We start from the raw sequence: 23,329 nt of genomic DNA on the forward strand, positions 1-23,329 counted from the left end.
TCACGTCGCCCTACAGCACGATGTTGGATCCCGTGGGTCTAGCCAAACTCCCGTTCCTGTGGCTGAGGTAGCTGAAGGCTTAGACTCTCCCTCCGAACATTCTTCGGGGGAGGATCTAAGTCCCACGGTCTTTCCTGCCGGCGATTCTCCCCCTCGGGGAGTTCGCTTTCAGAGACTCCTCTTCGGAGGCCCATTGATGGTCAGCTTGCTGATCCCACGGCCCTTCATGGGCGTATAAGCCGGAAGGCTCGTCCTCCCCTTCGCCTTAAAGGCCTTCCTTCTCCTTACAAGGGGGTTAAGAGACGCCTCTTCGGCTCGTCGTCGCCACAGTCCTCTGCGGAGGAGACGACTCACCATTCTCCAGTCCTGCCAGCTTCCAACCTAGACCTCTCCGGGGATCGTTCGCGATCCCCTTCAGAGGATGGTCGTCCTTCGGGACATTGTGACCTGTCGCCCAGACCATCCACTTCCAGAGTTCCTGATGCGCGTGACGCGCCACCTGATACTGCCACTGCGCAGTCTCCGGGCTCTTCGGGGCTGAAGGGGCTTGAGCGCAAAACTGCGCCTCTTGCCCCAAAGCGCCAGGCACCGCCTGAGCGCTCGCCTGCTGCTGGCGCTGCTGTTCCTGACTTAGCGCCTCGGCGTTCACCCTCAGGCGTTCGAGCCTCCGTTCCTGTTACGCGCCAGGGTCCCCCTGCGCGCCCACGCCCTTTGGCGCCCCGGCGCCCTCCAGCAGTTCCTGGTATAGCGCGCCAGCGCTCACCTGCGCATACAGTACGCGCCCAGTTCCCGATACGGCGCCCCAGCGCTCACCTGCGTATACGCGCCCACCGGTGCCCCAGCGTCCACCTGCGCTAACGCGCCCACCAGCAGTTCCTGATACGGTGCTCCTGCGCTCACCTGCGCATACGCGTCCTCCGGTGCCCCAGCTGCCACCTGCGCTCACGCGCCTTCCAGCGCCTCGGCGCCCACCAGTTCCTGCATAATCGCGCGCAGTCCAGGAGGCACCTAAGCTGGCGCACAGGCGCCCACAGGTTCCTACGGACTCGTCGCGCCCGTCTGGGGAGACGCGCGACACGCGCTGTTCTAGCTCCAGCGCCCACACGCTTGCCAACGCACCAACGCGCTACAACATCTCAGCGCGTCGCCCAGGAGGCTCCCAAGTTAGCGCACGGGCGCTCACGGCTGCCTCTGGGCTCTCCCTCCAGACCGCGCGAGCTTGCATATGATGCAACCACGCACGACGCTCCGGTGACGCGCCCTGTTCCTGTATTCAAGGTGACCAAGGTAGCCCTTCGGCGTACACCAGAGCACCCTCATCCAACGGCGTGCCCTGCGCGGCTGCCGCAACAACGCAATCCGGTGCGACAGCATCCTGATGCGCGCCCACGATCGCCGGCACGGCCAACGCGCCCACAGGCGAGCATGCCGGTCTTATCCGACCAGCGCCAACCTCCGCGCCAACGTACCATCCAGGTCGCTCGCGACCCTGCTCCAGCGCTAACGCGCCCTCGGCCGGTTCTTCCGGACACGCGCTCAGGCGCCCCCGTTATCTCGCGCTCTTTGGGGCCGCACCAGGTCGCTGCGCGTCCGCGCGTTCAGCCGGCTCCTGCTCGCCACATGCCCTCGCCATCGCCTACGCGCTCTCGCGACCACGCTCCCGCTTCAGCTGCTGTGCGCTCACGCGCCCATGCGCTCACGCGCCCATGCGCCCACGCTATCGCCAGCGCGCCATCGCTCCTGAATCCCCGACTGCGCGCCATCGCTCCTGAATCCCCGACTGCGCGCCATCGCTCCTGAATCCCCGCCATCGCGCCCTCGCGCCCGCCCCCACCCACGCGGATACGCGCGCGAGATTCCAGTATCGCGCCAGCCGTTCACGCACGACCCTGACCAGGGCCCGGCACACGAACCCCAGCGCAAGCGCCACCAGGTGGACTCTTCGTCGTCGCGTTCCCCTCCCCGCAAGCGCAGACCAGCGCGCTCGCCGGAGGAGGGGCGCTTCCCGGACAGGTCTAGGGACTCTTCTCTTTCAGCCCTGCAGGCGAACTCTCGTTTGTCGACTCCTCTTAGGGATCCCTCGATCCCCTTCCCTCCAGAGGGGGTGTCTGACAGCGCGACCGTCAGACAGCAGCCCTGGTTCGGCACCCTAGTCAGAGCCCTTGTGCAGGCTATTAAGCCCGCCCTCTCTGATTCGGGCCACGAACCAGCGGCAGCGTCCTCCCCCCTGAAGAGGAAGAGAGGAGTCTCTCCCGTGGAACCTCCTCCGAGGCCTATTCTGTCTCCGCGCAGATCCTTGCGCAAGGCTCCTTCTCCCCCCCAGACCTTCTCTCCCTCCCCTGCGGAGGAGGATTACCCCTCCTCAGGAGAGTCGGATGAGCCGGACCACTCCCCCATCGCACCAATGGGGGAGGCTCCGCCTCTCCCTGAGAGGTCTTCTCGTCCAGAGATGGGGAAGAGCCTGCCCCCTTTGCTGCTCGAGTCCTGTATCCCGCCCAGGAGGGAGCCTAAGGACTCTAAGACGATTCCCAAATTGTCAGCGAGGATCAGGCAGGAACCGTCTAGAGCCGTCGAGGATATCCACGTGTCCCACCAGGAAGAGCCACTGGGGACGGGAGACTTCGCTGCCAGTCCTTCGGGAGGAGAGCAACAGGAGTCAGAACACGCGTTCTGGCAAGTCCTGACCCTCATGAGGAACTTTAATGGGATCCCAGATCCTGAGGTCCCACCTCGTGAAGGGAAGGACACTGTCCTGGACCACGTCTACGACACCCAGAAACCCTCTAGGGCCAGAGCAGCTTGGCCCTGGTCTCAGGGGATGAAGAGTGCCAGGAACAAGGTCGAGGGCCAGCTCTCTGAGCTTGCCTCCTCCAGCAGATCGAGTGCTGGTAACAAGCTCCTCCTTCCTCCTCGAGTCCACCAGAGGAGGTACTTCGAGATCCTCGAGGAGTCTTGTCTGAGTCTTCCCTTACACCACTCCGTGGAAGAACTCACAGGGGGAGTCCCTCTTGAGAGACTCTCCAACCAGCACGTGTCCTTCTCAGCCACTGAGATCCTAAGCCAGGAGAAGGTCACCAAGTGTGCCATGCAGGCAACTTCGTGGCTCGACATCTGGCTGGGGTCTCTGGGCATCCTGGTGCGGTCCGAGGACCTCTCCAAAGAAAGCTCCAGGAAAGCGCTGGAAACCTTTCTACTCTCGGGCACACGGACCATTGAGTTTCTGGCACACCAAGTCTCGAGCTTGTGGGCCAATTCGATCCTCAAGCGTCGGGACGCTGTGGCCGAGAGGTTCCATCATAAGGTCCCGGGTGCAGAGGCTGGGGAGACGCGCCCGCGCGCGGTTCCAGCTCCAGCGCCCACGCGCTCGCCAACGCACCAACGCGCTACAACATCTCAGCGCGTCGCCCTGGAGGTTCCCAAGTTAGCGCACGGGCGCTCACGGCCGCCTCTGGGGAGACGCGCGACACGCGCCCACGCGCGGTTCCAGCTCCAGCGCCCACGCGATCGCCAACGCACCAACACTCTTCCGTTCTTGGTAAAAGCCTGTTTGAGCCTAAGCACGTGGAGCTCACGGCTGAGAGGTGGAGGAAATCCAACCAGGATTCCCTCATCCACAGGGCCCTGACATCGAGGCCCTACAAACCTCCAGCAGTCCAGCAGCCCCGTCTGGCTAAGGACACAAAGAAGACGACCATAGCGAAGCCCAAGGTGTCTAAGCCCTTTCCTCACAAGAGCAGAAGGGGCAAGAAGTCCTCCAGGGGAGGCAAAAACCCTAGAGGTACCAGCCGAGGCTGGAAGCGCTAGGGTTGGCAATCCCCCAGCATGTCCACCAGTGGGGGGGATGCCTACAGAGTTGCTCGACAAGGTGGCAGCAACTCGGGGCGGATGCCTGGACGATCTCTGTGATCACTCTAGGTTATCGCGTCCCGTTCACAGCCTCTCTACATCCCTTGACAGGGAATCCAGTGTCGTTGAGCTCTTTCGCCATGGGATCGGCAAAGGGGCAGGCCCTCCGGGCCGAAGTCCAGACCATGTTGGAAAAGGACGCTCTCCAGGAGGTTGTAGACGGGTCCCCAGGCTTCTAGAGTCGACTCTTTCTTGTGAGAAAGGCGTCTGGAGGCTGGAGACCAGTCATCGACCTCTCGACCCTGAACGGGTTTGTCAAGCAGACTTCGTTCAGCATGGAGACGGCAAACACGGTCAGACTTGCAGTGAGACCACTAGACTTCATGTGCACGCTGGACCTGAAGGACGCGTACTTCCAGATCCCAATCCATCCGTCTTCAAGGAAGTACCTGAGATTTTGCCTAGACAACAAGATCTACCAGTTCAAGGTGCCGTGTTTCGGTCTCTCCACAGCTCCTCAGGTGTTCACCAGACTATTCACCATCATCTCTTCGTGGGCCCACATGATCGGCATCCGTCTCCTTAGTTATCTGGACGACTGGCTGATCCTAGCGGACTCGGAGGCAACCCTTCTTCGCCACCGAGACAGACTCCTCGAAGTTTGCCAGGATCTTGGGATTGTGGTAAATTTCGAGAAGTCCTCCCTGCAGCCCTCTCAGAAACTGGTATATCTAGGCATGGTCATAGACACCAATCTCCACAAAGCCTTCCCATCAGACGAAAGGATAGCAAGGCTGAGGAAGGTTGCGAGACCTTTCCTCAATCGAGAAGAACTCCCAGCCCAATCGTGGCTTCGTCTCCTCGGCCACCTCTCCTCCCTGACCCGTCTCGTTCCCAACAGTCGCCTCAGGATGAGATCCTTCCAGTGGCGACTCAAGTCTCGGTGGAGTCAAGGACACGAATCCCCGGACACCTTGATCCCGATGGGACCTGCGGAACGGGCGGACCTCAGTTGGTGGGTGGCAGACGAGAATCTACGAAAGGGAGTGGATCTTCTCGTTCCTTCCCCAGATTTGATGCTGTTTTCGGATGCATCAAACAAAAGGTGGGGGGCCCACATTCTGAGCCAAAGGACCTCAGGCCTGTGGTCAGAATCAGGAAAGTACCTTCATATAAACCTGCTAGAAATGAAGGCCGTGTTCCTGGCACTTCGGAAGTTCCACCAAGTCCTGGCGGACCACTCTGTGGTGGTGATGAGCGACAACACCATAGTGGTGGCTTATATCAACAAGCAGGGAGGTACCTTTTCAGAACAGCTATCCCATCTTGCAGTAGAGATCCTGAGATGGTCCGAAGTCCACTCGATTTCACTAGCGGCTCGCTTCATTCCGGGCAAAAGGAATGTGCTCGCCGACAGTCTGAGCAGAGCGACGCAGATAGTGAGTACCGAGTGGTCTTTGGATCCTCAGATAGCCAACAAAGTCCTGATTTTGTGGGGTTCCCCGATGGTGGATCTGTTCGCTACGGCGCTGAACACCAAGCTCCCGCTGTACTGCTCCCCAGTCCCGGACCCCAAGGCTCTCTGGCAGGATGCCTTCCAATAACGGTGGGACAACGTCGATGTGTACGCCTTTCCCCCGTTCTGTCTGATGAGGAGGGTACTTAACAAGACCAGAACATCAGTCAATCTCTCAATGACTTTGATAGCTCCGCTATGGCATCATGCAGAGTGGTTCCCGGACCTTCTGCAACTCCTCACGGAGATTCCGAGGGAGCTCCCTCCACGTCGCGAGCTACTTAAACAACCACACTCCAACATCTACCACAAAGCCGTAGCTTCGCTTCGACTTCACGCCTGGAGAGTATCCAGCATCTCCTCACAGAGAGAGGATTTTCGCAACAAGTTGCGAACAGGATGTCTGGCCACCTGCGCAAGTCATCCCCAGGAGTCTACCAGGCGAAGTGGCGAGTTTTCTGTGGTTGGTGCCGTGGAAGGGGTATCTCTCCCCTCGATGCCACTTTACCAGCAATAGCGGAGTTCCTTGTTTATATGCGCCTTTCAGTCTCGGCAGTGAAAGGCTATCGCTCAGCTTTAAGTCTTGCCTTCAGGCTTAAAGGAATGGAACTTTCTCTCCTCATACGGAGTTACGAACTTACCTGCCATCAGTCGGAAGTGAGACCTCCTCCTTGGAACGTGGTTCGAGTTCTCAGGTCTCTTAAGAGGCCTCCCTACGAACCATTACGCCAGGCTTCTGATCGCCACCTTACCTGGAAGACGGTGTTCCTGCTAGCTTTGGCCTCGGCCAAGCAATTCAGTGAGCTTCATGGTCTCTCTCGTACGACATCGCCCATTCAAGGGGATGGGGGGAGGTAACATTCAGCTTCGTCCCTGAGTTTGTTGCCAAGACTCAGAACACGGGAGTGCCGGACCCAAGGTTCGACTCCTTCCGGGTTTCGAGTCTCCGTTCTGTAACAGATGACCCAGACCATCTCCTACTGTGCCCAGTCAGGAGTCTGAGGTTGTATCTTAAGAGAACAGCTGCAGTTCGCCCCCAGGTGCGAGCTTTGTTTGTGAGCACCGAGGAGACGAAGAGGAGGGTCACCAGGAATACCATTTCTGCCTGGATTCGCAAGGTAATACATCTGGCCTTGAATCCCGACCCTCCTCCGTCACGTCGCCCTAGAGTGCGTGACGTCAGGGGCGTAGCTACGTCCCTGGCCTTCAAGAAGAACTTTTCAGTGACGCAGGTCCTGCAAGCTGGGGTGTGGAAGCGTTAGACCACCTTCACGGCCCACTACCTGCAAGACGTGACACACAGGAGGCTCGATACGTTCTCTATCGGCCCTGTGGTGGCTGCACAACAGCTGGTCTAACCTCAGGCTCCTTATTGGACAAGTAGCAGAAGGTTAAGGGCATTGTTACCCGGTTTTAGTCTGTGTGAATGAAAAGATCTGTCTGGCCCTTTTCTTTTTTTCATCCTCAACTCCCTTGGAGAAAGCAGCATCCTGGGTCCTTTGCACAGCTGACCTCAAACCTCTGCAGGTAAGCCATGCTTCCTTGTGTTCCTAGTATTAAGATGTAATACTGTCATGTCCCCATACCCTGACGAGGTGGTATTGGGAGAGTCCTAGCCTAGATTTCCATCTGAAGAACTCCAGGTCAACTTCCTAGGACGAGTCACTACTCACCTTCATACACAGCTTACGTAGGCCGCAGCAGTCTCACAACTGCCAGCGAGGAGCAGGGACCCCTCACCCCATGAGTTCGTAAAAACTCGGGTTCGGGGTCCCCGGGCAAGCCAAAGCCAGTATGGCAGGGTACTTACCACCCTTCCTAAGGGTTAAGTCACCCCATGTAAATAGCGTGGTTTGTATTCAGTTACGGAACAAATGACAAATTCTTAGATAATTTGTATTTTTCCTAACTATACAAACCTTAGCTATTTATACTTATGTGCCCGCCAGCCCTGTCCCCCAAGATAAGTCCTACCTCTAAGTAAAGTGAGCCTTTCACCGGTGTGTGTGAGGGGAGGGGGGTAGCTAGCTACCCCTCCCTACCCCCCGCTAACTAGCGGTGGGGTAGGAAACCCTCGTTAAAACTTTTATGGCTCGTCATTCAGCTACGCCAAAGTAATTACAGTACGCCATGTAAATAGCTAAGGTTTGTATAGTTAGGAAAAATACAAATTATCTACGAATTTGTCATATTACTCTCGGCGTAGCTGAAATGACGAGCCATTAGAATTTTAACGAGGGTTTACTACCCCATCGCTAGTTAGCAGGGGGTAGGGAGGGGTAGCTTGCTACCCCTCCCCCCCCCCCCCACACACACACCTGTGAGAGCTCACTTTGCTTTTGGCTCGTGTAATGACCGGACGTGTCCGTTCCTACCCTCGCCTATATTGACAGCCATTAATCTTTTTTTGCTTTTTCTTTTTGACAGAGTGTTTGGAAGTTGGCCTCTATTATGTGGAAGTGTCCCAGATTGCCTGACCGCCCTTGCGGAACTTATATGTCGGCGGTGGACTCAGACCCTCACACCTTGTGTCCTTTTTGTAGGGGCCTACGGTGTGAAAGAAATAAAGTATGTGATGAGTGTAGGGAGTGGTCTACCTCGCAGTGGGAGAGGTTTACTCGGCGCCGAAAGAAGAAGACCAAAATGGATATTTCTCCTTCATGGGTTCCCTTGAAGAGAGAAAATCTCAAGGGCTCTTCTTCCGTAGCCCAAACCTCCTTGGAAGCTCCCACTCGATCGGTCTCTCCCGAGAGGCCGTTGAGTGGTAGCGTAGGCCGCAGTGCTGTTAACCGATCTCGGGGTTTGGGAGAGGGAGTTGCCTCCCATAGCGAGGCAGTTCCTCCTCCTCCCCCGGGGGAGGATTTTAATTTTGATAATAATGTGTCTAACAATGATTTATTACAGCTTTGGGCTTCCTTGGGGCTTCAGTGCTCGCCCTCCAATGAAGCCCTGTTTGACATGATCAGGTTGGGAGCAGCTGTCAAACAGTCGCCAGTGGTAGCAGAGATTGATCCTCTGTCTATCGTCGACGTTGTTGTGGCAGAGGCTTCTGACGAGTTAGGTCAAACCCCTGCTGCGGTTGTTGCTGTAGCGGAAGGCTTAGTTCCCCCCTCCGAACATCCTTCGAGGGAGGAGCTAAGTCCAACGTTCTCTCCTGCAGGTGTTTCTCCCCCTCGGGGGAGTGCACTAACAGAGACTCCTCTTCAGAGGACCCGATGGTCTGCCTGCTGCCAGAGGTCATATCAGACATAAAGCTCGCCCTCCTCTTCGCCGTAGAGGCCTTCCTTCACCCCACAAGGGTGTTAGGAGGCGCCTCTTCGAGTCTTCATCTTTGCAGTCCCCCGCAGAGGATCCTCCACACCGTGCTCCGACTGTTCCTGCTGCATCCCTGGCCCTCTCCGCAGATCGTTCGCAATCTCCTTCTCCTGCCAGACTTGCTGACCTGCCGTCACCATTCCTGGCAGCTGATGCGCTGTGGGCGCCCACGCATCCCTTTATTGAACGGGCACCGGTCCCTTCGGGGCAAAAGGGGCTTTCTCACAATGTGAGTAAGTCCTTTAAGCGCCAGGTATCCCCTACACGCCCGCGCGTAATTGCGCGCAAGCGCTCTCCTGCTGCACTCAAAGAGTTCTCCTGTTCCTGAGACAATGCACCAGCAATCACTTGCGCGCCAGCGCTCACCTGCGTGCCATCGATCTCCTGTTCGCCAGCGATCTTTACCTCGCCAGCGCACATATGCGCGCCCTCATCCTGCTGCGCACCACGCACGCCCACGATCTCCTGCGCGCCCACGATCTCCTGCTCACCAGCGCTCTTCTCTTGCGCGCCAGCGTTCGCCTGCGCCCCAGCGTTCTCCTGCGCGCCCACGATCTTCGGATCGGGACGCTGGAGGGAATATTCCTTCTCCTTCTCGCCAGCGATCTCCTGTGCTACACCTAACACCGACGCGCCATCGGACCCCACCTGCTCTCCAGCCTTCTCCTACGCGCCGACGCGCACCTGCGCGTTCTCCTGCGCGCCCACGTGCTAAGAGTATTTCCCCTACGACTGCGCGCCCAACGCTTTCGCCTTCTAGAGCTCGTTGGGATCCTAGGCGTCCACGCGCGCGCGAACGCTTATCCAACCTACTGCGCACACTCCAGAACGCACCCCTGCGCGCCACCGATCGCCTGCGCACCCACGCACTCCATCTCCTGCGCGCCCACGCGCTCCATCTCCTGCGTACCATCGCTCGCCAACGCGCCCTCTTGCCGGCGCGCCATCGCTCGCCCACGCTCACCAACGCCATCATTCCCGCACGCCCGTGCGCGCGAACAAGGCAAGACCTCATCGCGCGAGAGCCAACACGAAACCCAGCGAGATTCCCTGCGGGATTCACAGCGCGAGCTTACGCGCGAAGCGACAGGAACACGTGCAACCAGGTCTTCATCATCGCGTTCCCCAACCCCGTAAGCGCAGACCAGCGCACTTGCCTGAAGTGGGGAGAACTCTCGATAGGTCCAGGATCAAACCATCGTCTCTTTCTTCTTTTCAGGCAGACCCTGTTGTAGTATCTACTCCTAAGGATCGCCCGGTCCCTTTCCCTCCAGAGGGCGTCACTGACAGTGCTACTGTCAGTAAGCAGCCATGGTTCGGGTCCATTGTCAGAGCTGTCATGCAGGCTTTTAAACCTGCCTTCGCTGAAATGGGCCTTAAATCAATGGCAGCTTCGACCCCCTTCAAGAGAAAGCGAGGAGTAGACATCGTGGTGACTTCTCCTAGGGCCAAGCTAGCTCCTCGGAAGTCCTTGAGGAAGGCTCCCCCGCCCCCCTCCCCCCCACCCCCAGACCTTCTCTCCCTCCCCTGTGGACGAAGATTTCCCGTCCTCAGTGGATTCTACCGAGGTGAGGCGTTCTCCCATCGCACCAATGGGAGAAACCCCACCCCATGTAGGAGAGTCGTCCCGGGTAGGTGCGGAGAAGAGCCCCCTGCCATCGCTGCTAGAGTCCTGTATCCCTCCCAGGAGGGAACCAAAGGACTCAAAGACCATCCCGAAGTCGTCCTCAAGGATTCGTCCAGAGCCAACCAAACCCGTAGAGAACGTCCATGAGTCCTCCCAAGAAGAGACTTTGCTGCCAGTCCTTCAGGAGGGGAGCCACAGGAGTCAGAACATGCTTTCTGGCAGGTTCTGACCCTGATGAGGAATCGCAACGGGTTCCCGGATCCTGAGATTCCCCCTCGGGAGGGCAAGGACACGGTCCTGGACCGAGTCTTTGGCACCCAGAAACCTTCTAAGGCCAGTGCGGCTTTGTCCTGGTCCCAAGGAATGAAGAGTGCCAGGGACAAGATTGAGGGCCAGCTCTCCGAGCTCGCTTCCTCCAGCCATTCCAGTGCCGGCAAAAAACTCCTCCCGCCTCCTCGAGTCCATCAGAGGAGGTACTTCGAGATCATGGGTGAGTCTTGCTTAGCTCTTCCCTTGCACCACTCTGTGGAAGAGCTTACCAGGGGAGTCCCTCTAGAGAGGCTCTTCAGCCGGCAAGTGTCCTCGGCGACGGAGATCCTTAGTCAGGAGAGGTCGCGAAGTGTGCCATGCAGGCTACTTCGTGGCTAGACGTCTGGCTAGGGTCTCTCGGCATCCTGATACATTCCGAGGATCTGTCCGAGGAAAGTACCAAGAAGGCCTTGGAGACCTTCTTACTTTCGGGCACGCGCACCATCGAGTTTCTGGCCCATCAAGTCTCGAACTTATGGGTCAATTCCATTCTGAAACGACGTGATACCGTGGCCGAGAGGTTCCACACAAAGGTCCCCAGTGTCGAGGTTAGTAGGCTCAGACATTCTTCCCTCTTGGGAAAGAATCTGTTTGAGCTGGAAGACGTGGAAGAGGCAGCTGAGAGGTGGAGGAAGTCCAACCAGGACTCTCTCCTACATAGGGCTCTTACATCTAAGCTCTAGAAACCTCCAGCACCCCAACAACCTCGCCCGTCTAAGACGACTAAACCGGCAGTGGCAGCAAAGGCAACTGTGTCGAAGCCCTTTCCTGTCAAAGACAAGAAAGGCAAGAAGTCCTCCAGGGGAGGGAAAAATCCTAGAGGGAGTGGCCGAGGCTGCAAACGCTAGGATTGGCAATCCCCCTGCATGTCCACCAGTGGGGAGATGCCTACAAAGTTGCGCAGTCAGGTGGCAGCAACTCGGGGCCGATTCCTGGACGATTTCCGTAATCAGTCAGGGATATTGCGTCCCGTTCATAACATCTCTACCTCCCCTGACAGCGGATCCAGTGTCGTTGAGTTCCTTTGTAATGGGATCGGCAAGGGGCCAAGCCCTACGGTCAGAAGTCAAGACCATGTTAAAGAAGGACGCTCTCCAGGAGGTCGTCGACGGCTCCCCAGGCTTCTTCAGTCGACTCTTTCTTGTAAAGAAGGGGTCTGGAGGCTGGAGACCAGTCATCGACCTCTTTGCTCTGAACAGGTTTGTCAAACAAACCCCGTTCAGCATGGAGATGGCAGACACGGTCAGACTTGCAGTGAGACCACAAGACTTCATGTGTACACTGGACCTGAAGGACGCGTACTTCCAGATCCCAGTCCATCCGTCTTCAAGGAAGTGTACTTAAGATTCAGCCTAGACAACAAGATCTACCAGTTCAAGGTGCTGTGTTTCGGTCTCTCCACAGCTCCTCAGGTGTTCACCAGAGTGTTCACCCTGATTTCATCATGGGCACACAGGATCGGTATCCGTCTCCTCCGTTATCTGGACGACTGGCTGATCCTAGCAGACTCGGAGTCAACCCTTCTTCGACACCGAGACAAACTTCTCGGACTTTGCCAAGATCTAGGGATCATGGTAAATCTCGAGAAGTCCTCTCTGCTTCCGACTCAACGATTGGTATATCTAGGCATGATCTTGGACACCAATCTCCACAAAGCCATCCCATCAGATGACAGGATAGCAAGGCTGAGGAGGGTCGCAGATCCTTTCCTCAGACGAGAAGAACTCCCATCCCAATCGTGGTTACGTCTCCTCGGTCACCTTTCATCCCTGGCCCGGGTAGTTCCGAATGGTCGCCTCAGGATAAGATCCCAACAATGGCGACTCAAGTCTCGGATGAATCAGGGACACGATTCCCCAGACGTCATGGTCCCTATGGGCCCTTCGGAATGGACAGATCTGCAGTGGTGGGTGACAGACGAGAACCTACGGAAGGGAGTGGATCTTCTCGTCCTCCCCCCGGATTTAATGCTGTTCTCGGACGCCTCAAAGAAAGGGTGGGGGGCCCACGTTCTGAATCACAAGACCTCAGGCCTGTGGTCAGAATCAGAAAAGTGCCTCCACATAAACCTGCTAGAAATGAAGGTCGTCTTCCTGGCCCTTCAACAGTTCCAACAATACCTGGCGGGCCACTCCGTGGTGATGATGAGCGACAACACCACAGTAGTGGCTTACATCAACAAGCAGGGAGGTACCTTTTCAGAGCAGCAATCCCATCTTGCAGTAGAGATACTGAGATTGACTGAAGCCCACTCGATTCCACTATCAGCTCGCTTCATTCCAGGCAAGAGGAATGTGCTCCCCGACAGTCTGAGCAGGGCATCCCAGATAATGAGTACCGAGTGGTCTTTGGATCGTCTAGTAGCCAACAAAGTCCTGACTTTGTGGGGTTCCCCGACTGTGGATATGTTCGCGACAGTGTTGAATTTCAAGCTTCCGCTGTACTGCTCCCCAGTCCCGGATCCCAAGGCACTCTGGCAAGATGCCATCCAACAACGGTGGGACAACATCGACGTGTACGCCTTTCCCTCGGTCTGTCTGATGAGAAGGGTACTCAACAAGACCAGAATATCGGTCAACCTTTCAATGACCTTGATAGCTCCGCTATGGCATCACGCAGAGTGGTTTCCAGACCTTCTGCAGCTCCTAACGGAACTCCCGAGAGAACTCTCTCCACGACGCGAGCTACTCAAACAACCACACGCCAACATCTTTCACAAGGCCGTGGCCTCGCTTCGGCTTCACGCCTGGAGACTATCCAGCACCTCCTCACACAGAGAGGCTTTTCGCAGCAAGTTGCGGAAAGGATGTCTTGACACCTGGGAAAGTCATCTGCAGGAGTCTACCAGGCAAAGTGGAGAGTTTTCTGTGGTTGGTGTCGTGGAAGGGGTATCTCTCCACTCGATGCTACTATTCCAGCAATAGCGGAGTTCCTTGTGTATTTGCGGGAAGAAATGCGCTTTTCAGTCTCGGCAGTGAAAAGCTATCGCTCAGCCTAAGTCTTGCCTACAGACTCAAGGGAATGGACATTTCCTCTTCGCTAGAACTTTCTCTACTCATACGAAGTTATGAACTTACCTGCCCTCAGTCGGAAGTGAGACCTCCTCCATGGAACGTGGTTCGAGTTCTCAGGTCTCTTAAGAGGCCTCCCTTCGAACCATTACGCCAGGCTTCTGATCGCCACCTGACTTGGAAGACGGTGTTCCTACTTGCTCTGGATTCAGCCAAGCGAGTCGGTGAACTTCATGATCTCTCGTATGACATCGCCCATTCAAGGGGATGGGGATAGGTAATATTCAAATTTATCCCTGAGTTTGTTGCCAAGACTCAGAATCCAGGAGTGCCGGACCCTCAGTTCGACTCTTTCCGGATCCCGAGTCTCTGTTCTGTAACAGATGACCCAGACCATCTCCTACTATGCCCAGTAAGGAGTCTAAGGCTCTATCTTAAGAGAACAGCTGCAGTTCGTCCTCAGGTGCAAGCACTGTTTGTTAGCACCGGGAGGACAAAGAGAAGGCTCACTAAGAATACCATCTCAGCCAGGATTCGCAGGATTATCCATCATTCCCTGAATCCCGACCTTTCTCCATCACGTCGCCCTAGAGCACATGATGTCAGGGGCGTAGCTACGTCCCTGGCCTTCAAGAAGAACTACTCAGTGACGCAGGTTTTACAAGCAGGGGTATGGAAGCGTCAGACGACCTTCACAGCCCACTACCTGCAAGACGTGACCCACAGGAGGCTCGATACGTTCTCTATCGGCCCTGTGGTGGCTGCACAACAGCTGGTTTAAACCTCAGGCTCCTTAATGGACAAGTAGCAGAGGGTTGAGGGCATTGTTACCCAGTTTTATTCTGCATGAATGAAAAGGTATGCCTGGCCCTTATTCTTTTCTTCATTTTCCCCTCTCTTGGGGAAAGCAGCATCCTGGGTTCTCTGCACAGCTGACCTCAAACCACTGCAGGTAAACCATGTTCCCTTGTGTTCCTAGTATTAAGTTAATACTGTCACGTCCCCATACCCTGACGAGGTGGTATTGGGAGAGTCCTAGCCTTAAAGTTTCATCTAAAGGACTTCAGGTCAACTTCCTAGGACGAGTCACACTTACTCCCTTCACACACAAGCTTATGTAGGCCGCGGCCTTTGCAGAGCAAAGCGCTAGCGAGGTGCAGGGGCTCCTTATCATTGAGTGCTGACACACTCGGATACTGAGTCCCCGGGCAAAAAGCCAAAATCCTGTAATGGCAGGGACTTACCAACCTACCTAAGGGTTAAGTCACCCATATTAAATAGCGTGGTTTGTATTTCAGTTACGGAACAAATGACAAATTCGTTAGGTAATTTGTATTTTTTCTAACTATACAAACCTTAGCTATTTAATCAAACTTGCCCGTCAGCCCTGTTCCCCGGAAAGTCCTACCTCTAAGCAAAGTGAGCTCTCACAGGTGTGTGAGGGGGGAGGGGTAGCAAGCTACCCCTCCCTACCCCCCGCTAATTAGCGATGGGGTACTAAACCCTCGTTAAAATTCTAATGGCTCGTCATTTCAGCTACGCCAAAAGTAATACCCATATTAAATAGCTAAGCTTTGTATAGTTAGGAAAAATACAAATTACCTAACGAATTTGTCATTTTTCTGAGCATAAAAAGATATTTTCCTGACCCGCAAAACCCATGATTTTATGTGCCATACATACTCAGTAAGGACAAATATCATATAGACGGAATTTTGGCCTGTCATGAAATGTAAGATGGTGGCCATGTTTTTTGTCACAGATATATTTCAAGATGGCTACCCTTCTGAATTCATTTAGTACATTAGCAGAAGCTTCATAACAAATTTTATAATTTATCCATGTGTCCACTAAAATTCACTTAAGCCACACCACTAATATCAAGAAATTATGCATGCAAGACTGGTTAATTGATAAAACAATTTATTTTGGTGTATGAAGTGGCAAATATTTTGGAAATTTTATTTCACAGAGTTCATCCACAAATCAGATGAAGTGGCAAATACTTTGGAAATTTTATTTCACGGAGTTCATCCACAAATCAGATGTTATAAAGACTATTTTTTTAATCACCCTCTATTAGGATAAAACGTTTGATATAAGAAAAAAGTGGTTTTGACGTAGGAAACTCCACAGTATTTTTAACGAGGTGCTGTGTAGTCTCTAAGAGCTTTTTCTATGAAAGGATAGAACAGGGAATCCAATATGACAAGAAAATGGCAAAGGAATGTTTTCCTCCGCTTGACTATGGCATGTGTATCAACATGCCTAATATAGACTTAGTGGGTATAAGGAAGACCTATGGATTTAGGCTTTATTGAATCCGTCACAGCACCTCTTATGCTGAGATACACCGGACACATGATAACACATCACCAGAAACCAATACTGGTACCAGAGCTGAAGTCACCTTGTTGCTAGTAAGCGCTTGACTTCCATCTTTTAAATATGGAGTAAGGTTTATATGCCTCCCTTCCATGCACAAAGCCAGAGAGGAGGGATTTTCTTAGAGACCTCACATCACCTACCCAAATATTTGTTTTTCTTATGTCAAAACCCCATTTTTGTGGCTATGTGCTTTTTGGTCTTCATCAACTAATACCTGAGAAACATTAGAGCTGACTTATGTACTCTTGATAGTCACCCATTTCCAACCAAACAAACTATTAGTTCATGCATACCTGGTGAGTATGAAATCCATCCCATCCATCCATATACCAAGGCACTTCCCCCAATTTTGGGGGGTAGCCGACACCAACAATGAAACAAAACAAAAAGGGGACCTCTACTCTCTATGTTCCTTCAGCCTAATCAGGGACTCAACCGAGTTCAGCTGGTACTGCTAGGGTGCCACAGCCCAACCTCCCACATTTCCACCACAGATGAAGCTTCATAATGCTGACTCCCCTACTGCTGCTACCTCCGCGGTCATCTAAGGCACCGGAGGAAGCAGCAGGGCCTACTGGAACTGCGTCACAATCGCTCGCCATTCATTCCTATTTCTAGCAGGCTCTCTTGCCTCTCTCACATCTATCCTCCTATCACCCAGAGCTTTCTTCACACCATCCATCCACCCAAACCTTGGCGTTCCTCTTGTACTTCTCCCATCAACTCTTGCATTCATCACCTTCTTTAGCAGACAACCATTTTCCATTCTCTCAACATGGCCAAACCACCTCAACACATTCATATCCACTCTAGCCGCTAACTCATTTCTTACACCCGTTCTCTCCCTCATCACTTCGTTCCTAACCCTATCTACTCGAGATACACCAGCCATACTCCTTAGACACTTCATCTCAAACACATTCAATTTCTGTCTCTCCATCACTTTCATTCCCCACAACTCCGATCCATACATCACAGTTGGTACAATCATTTTCTCATATAGAACTCTCTTTACATTCATGCCCAACCCTCTATTTTTTACTACTCCCTTAACTGCCCCCAACACTTTGCAACCTTCATTCACTCACTGACGTACATCTGCTTCCACTCCACCATTTGCTGCAACAATAGACCCCAAGTACTTAAACTGATCCACCTCCTCAAGTAACTCTCCATTCAACATGACATTCAACCTTGCACCACCTTCCCTTCTTGTACATCTCATAACCTTACTCTTACCCACATTAACTCTCAACTTCCTTCTCTCACACACCCTTCCAAATTCTGTCACTAGTCGGTCAAGCTTCTCTTCTGTGTCTGCAACCAGTACAGTATCATCTGCAAACAACAACTGATTTACATCCCATTCATGGTCATTCTCGTCTACCAGTTTTAATCCTCGTCCAAGCACTCGAGCATTCACCTCTCTCACCACTCCATCAACATACAAGTTAAACAACCACGGCGACATCACACATCCCTGTCTCAGCCCCACTCTCACCGGAAACCAATCACTCACTTCATTTCCTATTCTAACACATGCTTTACTACCTTTGTAGAAACTTTTCACTGCTTGCAACAACCTTCCACCAACTCCATATAACCTCATCACATTCCACATTGCTTCCCTATCAACTCTATCATATGCTTTCTCCAGATCCATAAACGCAACATACACCACCTTACCTTTTGCTAAATATTTCTCGCATATCTGCCTAACTGTAAAAATCTGATTCATACAACCCCTACTTCTTCTAAAACCACCCTGTACTTCCAAGATTGCATTCTCTGTTTTATCCTTAATCCTATTAATCAATACTCTACCATACACTTTTCCAACTACACTCAACAAACTAATACCTCTTGAATTACAACACTCATGCACATCTCCCTTACCCTTATATAGTGGTACAATACATGCACAAACCCAATCTACTGGTACCATTGACAACACAAAACACATATTAAACAATCTCACCAACCATTCAAGTACAGTCACACCCCCTTCCTTCAACATCTCAGCTTTCACACCATCCATACCAGATGCTTTTCCTACTCTCGTTTCGTCTAGTGCTCTCCTCACTTCATCTATTGTAATCTCTCTCTCATTCTCATCTCCCATCACTGGCACCTCAACACCTGGAACAGCAATTATATCTGTCTCCCTATTATCCTCAACATTCAGCAAACTTTCAAAATATTCCGCCCACCTTTTCCTTGCCTCCTCTCCTTTTAACAACCTTCCATTTCCATCTTTCACTGTCTCTTCAATTCTTACGCCAGCCTTCCTTACTCTATTCACTTCTTTCCAAAACTTCTTCTTATTCTCTTCATATGACTGACCTAATCCCTGACCCCACCTCAGGTCAGCTGCCCTCTTTGCCTCACGTACCTTGCGCTTTACTTCCACATTTTTCTCTCTATATTTTTCATACTTCTCTATACTATTACTCTGCAGCCATTCTTCAAAAGCCCTCTTTTTCTCTTCCACTTTTACCTTCACTCCTTCATTCCACCATTCACTGCCCTTCCTCATGCTACCTCCAACAACCTTTTTGCCACATACATCACTTGCAATCCCAACAAAATTTTCTTTTACTAACTTCCACTCCTCCTCTAAATTACCAGTTTCTCTTACTCTCACCTCGTCATATGCCATTTTCAACCTTTCCTGATATTTACTTTTCACCCCCGGTTTTATTAGCTCTTCAACCCTCACTAGCTCCCTTTTACATCCACCTACTCTATTCCCCCACTCTTTTGCTACAACTAATTTTCCTTCCACCAAAAAATGATCAGACATACCGTTAGCCATACCCCTAAACACGTGCACGTCTTTCAATCTTCCAAACATTCTTTTAGTTATCAACACATAATCCATTAATGCCCTTTCTACTACTCTTCCATTTGCCACTCTTACCCATGTGTACTTATTTTTATCTTTCTTTTTAAAGAAGCTAGCACTTATTACCATCTCTTGTTCAACACACATGTCTACCAGTCTCTCACCACTCTCATACTTCCCAATGACACCTTCTACCTCTCCAGCGCCCACTCTAGCATTTAAGTCACCCATAACAACTACATAATTCCTTCTACCCAGTCCTTCTACACACCTAGTTAATTCATTCCAGAACTCATTCCGCTCTTCTTCACTTTTCTCACTACCTGGCCCATACGCACTGACAAACGCCCAACATTCCCTACCCAACCTAACCCTTACCCACATTAACCTAGATGATATCTCCTTCCATTCCACTACTTTACCTGTCATCCATTCACTCAGCAATAACGCCACACCCTCTCTCGCTCTTCCCCTTTCAATCCCAGACACTCTACCAGACATTTCACTAAACATCACTTCACCTTTTCCTTTCATCTTTGTCTCACACAAGGCCAATACATCCATCCTTCTACTTCTAAACATACTTCCAATCTCACATCTTTTACTCTCTATCGTACTACATCCACGCACATTCAAACACCCCAAAACTAGAGTGCGGGGAGCAGTCACTCTCCCCCCAGCTCCATCTCCTTGTCGATGTCTCGCAGGAATTTTATACAGGAGAGGGGGTTCCCAGCCCCCTCGTCCCGTCCCTTTTAGTCGCCTCTTAAGACACGCAGGGATAACGTTGGCGCTATTCTAATTTTTATATGCCCCCGCGGCCACAGGGGCCATATGAAATAGCAAGTTGAAACTCACCTTACAGAAGAAAATCCCTGTTGGGGGATTAGTACATGCCTTTCAAGAGCCAGGATGAGTGGTTTCCACTTCAGACTGGTTGCTTCCCGTAAGTTGTACAAATGAGCTGAGAATCTCACACGTATGTTGTACTCTTGAATTTATTTCAGGTAGGGATGTGTGATGTCGCCGTGGTTGTTTAACTTGTATGTTGATGGAGTGGTGAGAGAGGTGAATGCTCGAGTGCTTGGACGAGGATTAAAACTGGTAGGCGAGAATGATCATGAATGGGAGGTAAATCAGTTGTTGTTTGCGGATGATACTGTACTGGTAGCAGACACAGAAGAGAAGCTTGACCGACTAGTGACAGAATTTGGAAGGGTTTGTGAGAGAAGGAAGTTGAGAGTTAATGTGGGTAAGAGTAAGGTTATGAGATGTACGAGAAGGGAAGGTGGTGCGAGGTTGAATGTCATGTTGAATGGAGAGTTACTTGAGGAGGTGGATCAGTTTAAGTACTTGGGGTCTGTTGTTGCAGCAAATGGTGGAGTGGAAGCAGATGTACGTCAGAGAGTCAATGAAGGTTGCAGTGTTGGGGGCAGTTAAGGGAGTAGTAAAAAATAGAGGGTTGGGCATGAATGTAAAGAGAGTTCTATATGAGAAAGTGATTGTACCAACTGTGATGTATGGATCGGAGTTGTGGGGAATGAAAGTGATGGAGAGACAGAAATTGAATGTGTTTGAGATGAAGTGTCTGAGGAGTATGGCTGGTGTATCTCGAGTTGATAGGGTTAGGAACGAAGTGGTGAGGGTGAGAACGGGTGTAAGAAATGAGTTAGCGGCTAGAGTGGATATGAATGTGTTGAGGTGGTTTGGCCATGTTGAGAGAATGGAAAATGGCTGTCTGCTAAAGAAGGTGATGAATGCAAGAGTTGATGGGAGAAGTACAAGAGGAAGGCCAAGGTTTGGGTGGATGGATGGTGTGAAGAAAGCTCTGGGTGATAGGAGGATAGATGTGAGAGAGGCAAGAGAGCGTGCTAGAAATAGGAATGAATGGCGAGCGATTGTGGCGCAGTTCCGGTAGGCCCTGCTGCTTCCTCCGGTGCCTTAGATGACCGCGGAGGTAGCAGCAGTAGGGGACTCAGCAGTATGAAGCTTCATCTGTGGTGGAAATGTGGGAGGTTGGGCTGTGGCACCCTAGCAGTACCAGCTGAACTCGGCTGAGTCCCTGGTAAGGCTGGAGGAACGTAGAGAGTAGAGGTCCCCTTTTTTGTTTTGTTTCTTGTTGATGTCGGCTACCCCCCAAAATTGGGGGAAGTGCCCTTGGTATATGTATGTAGTGTCTTATAAGTACTCTGTCTAGACCCACCCATAATGCTGGGATCCCACATTCATTTATCTTGCTCCCGTTTACTCTTTTAAGCCGAAATTGCCCTTTTTTTGTTCTGGTGGGGAGAGTATAGGCCGTATGCGGTAGATGTCACGGGAACCATTGTAACACCGGTCGTTTTTGTATGTACATTTGTGTTTACGTTTAACGTACGCATGTTCCCGTTAGTGGCTGGTTTGACTTGTGAATAGGTACGTTACTGTGCGGTCGAACGTTTGAGCCAACCTGTCATACTCAACACAGTTAAACATACAGTATGTGCTGGTTTTAGTTGTTATAGTAGTAGAAAAATCTCTCTCTCTCTCTCTCTCTCTCTCTCTCTCTCTCTCTCTCTCTCTCTCTCTCTCTCTCTCTCTCTCTCTCTCAAATTAACCTTAGATAAAAAGGACCAATGTAATTTGTCTTTACTGACAAAGACTTTAAGTTTTCTGATTGTCTGTCAAAAAAACTTGATCTCTTCGCACCTACGAGTTTCAAACCATTAAATGCCTATAGTGAGGTGGAGGAAAAGAGTGGAACTACAGTATAATCTGTCTTCACTATTAATGACTTTAAGGTTTTCTGATTATTTTGTCAAAGAATAATAGAATTTTGTAGGATCTTTTGATGACCATTACCTCTTTTAGAGACATGCTAATCCTTTCATTACTAACCAAGGTAAAAGAATCAGCCATGAAGGGCAGGAAATCCAATCTGTACAAAATAATCTCATTTAATTACACGAGATGGCTACTCTTGACCAAAGGCCAGTGTTTGGCCCAACCTTGGTTTTAATATGAACCAACTCCTGTGTATTATACTCGAGAGATTCATTTCATAATTTTTATTGTTATTTGCATTATGTATTTACTTCTACTTTATTTCCTAATATAACAATGCATACAATAGCACAGACAACAAACAGAGAAACCAGGTTGTTATGGGAAAATGTGCAATATCAGGACAAAAGTATACAAAATACAAAAGTAGATGCTTGGTCACTGAACTAGAGAACTGAATTATCTTGCATCCCTTTAAATATCACCTGGTCCAAGGTTTCCTATATTTTCTGCTAGGATGTCGATCAGAAATGTTGCCAGATGTACCCGGTCGAACTTATCAATTAAAGATTTACCCATCTTAAACGTATCATGTTTATATCTGACCTACAAACTATATATGTCTGACCTACTTGCTACCGCCAGTAGGCCGTCAAACCCACCAAATCTGTACACTCGCTCATGTACGGGCTTGAGCTCCGACCGTGATTTGCATCCAATTGGATACTGGACGGTATGTGAGCCACCCAAAAAAACGTGGTGCCACATGCCAGACGTACCAACACCCCCGGTTTTACTTCACAAGCCTTAAAGTTTTGAAGAGTTTGGTTGCCAAAATCCTCTTATGGGAGAAAACAGGAGCAATGTGGGATCCCAGCATTAAGCTCTTTATGTCTTGAAATGACATATTAACAAAAAATGCCAATAAGAAAACATTTTCCCTCACATTGTGGCTTTTAAGGATGGAGAGAGGATCTGCCTTTTTGATGAGGGAGGTCATTTAGAATATAGGTAGCTTCTATAGAAGGGACTTTTTGGTCTGGGTATTTCTAAACAGACAACTTTCTGCAGACATGGATCAACTGTAAAGCTACAATATTAAGGGAATCCCACCTCTGAAGATACTTTTCATTTTTGATTGAAAATAGAAAGCCAGGAGTCAAAATCAAGAGGCAGCCAGAAAGAATGGTGATGAATTCCTGTTTTTTACGTAAGGGTGAGGATCTTCAGTTTTCTACAGGTTTGCCCACTCCTGCTCCTGAAGCTAAAGCTATTAGAAATATAGTCTTCTGAAGTAAATTAAAGAAAAAATTTTGAAATATTTAACATTGTTAAAAATTCAAGCACCCAATCAAGAGACCAGGACGCCAAAGGAGTTGGCTGGGATTGTCGTAAAGCGAATGATTGTGTAATCATGTAGAACATGCCCGAATCTAGATCTAAGTCAAAGGCCTGCTTGAGAGGTTCTGTCAATGCAGACTTATATGATGAGATTTTTGAAAGCTTAAGTTTCTTTTCTTCAAAGAGTTAGACTAGAAAGGAAGTCTGTGGTTGTCTGGCTCGGGGACCTATTCGTATTCGTAAAAAGGTCATCCATACTATCCTTACCAACTAGTATTGTCTGTTGGAGGAAGAATTCTTACATCCCAGTAAATATGATAGATTGTATGTTGAAAATTCTGCTACGTAAATATGGGAGGGAAAATTCA

General features: G+C 51.1%; 1 protein-coding gene across 1 annotated transcript in view; it reads left to right on the plus strand.

The window, feature by feature from the left end:
* The window catches only part of Mesh1 (Metazoan SpoT homolog-1), a 48,369-nt gene that overhangs the window by 20,034 nt on the left and 5,006 nt on the right, over nt 1-23,329 (plus strand). The gene's annotated exons all lie outside the window — the stretch shown is intronic.

The sequence above is a fragment of the Palaemon carinicauda genome, chromosome 23, assembly GCF_036898095.1.
Source record: "Palaemon carinicauda isolate YSFRI2023 chromosome 23, ASM3689809v2, whole genome shotgun sequence".
Classification (NCBI taxonomy): Eukaryota; Metazoa; Arthropoda; class Malacostraca; order Decapoda; family Palaemonidae; genus Palaemon; species Palaemon carinicauda.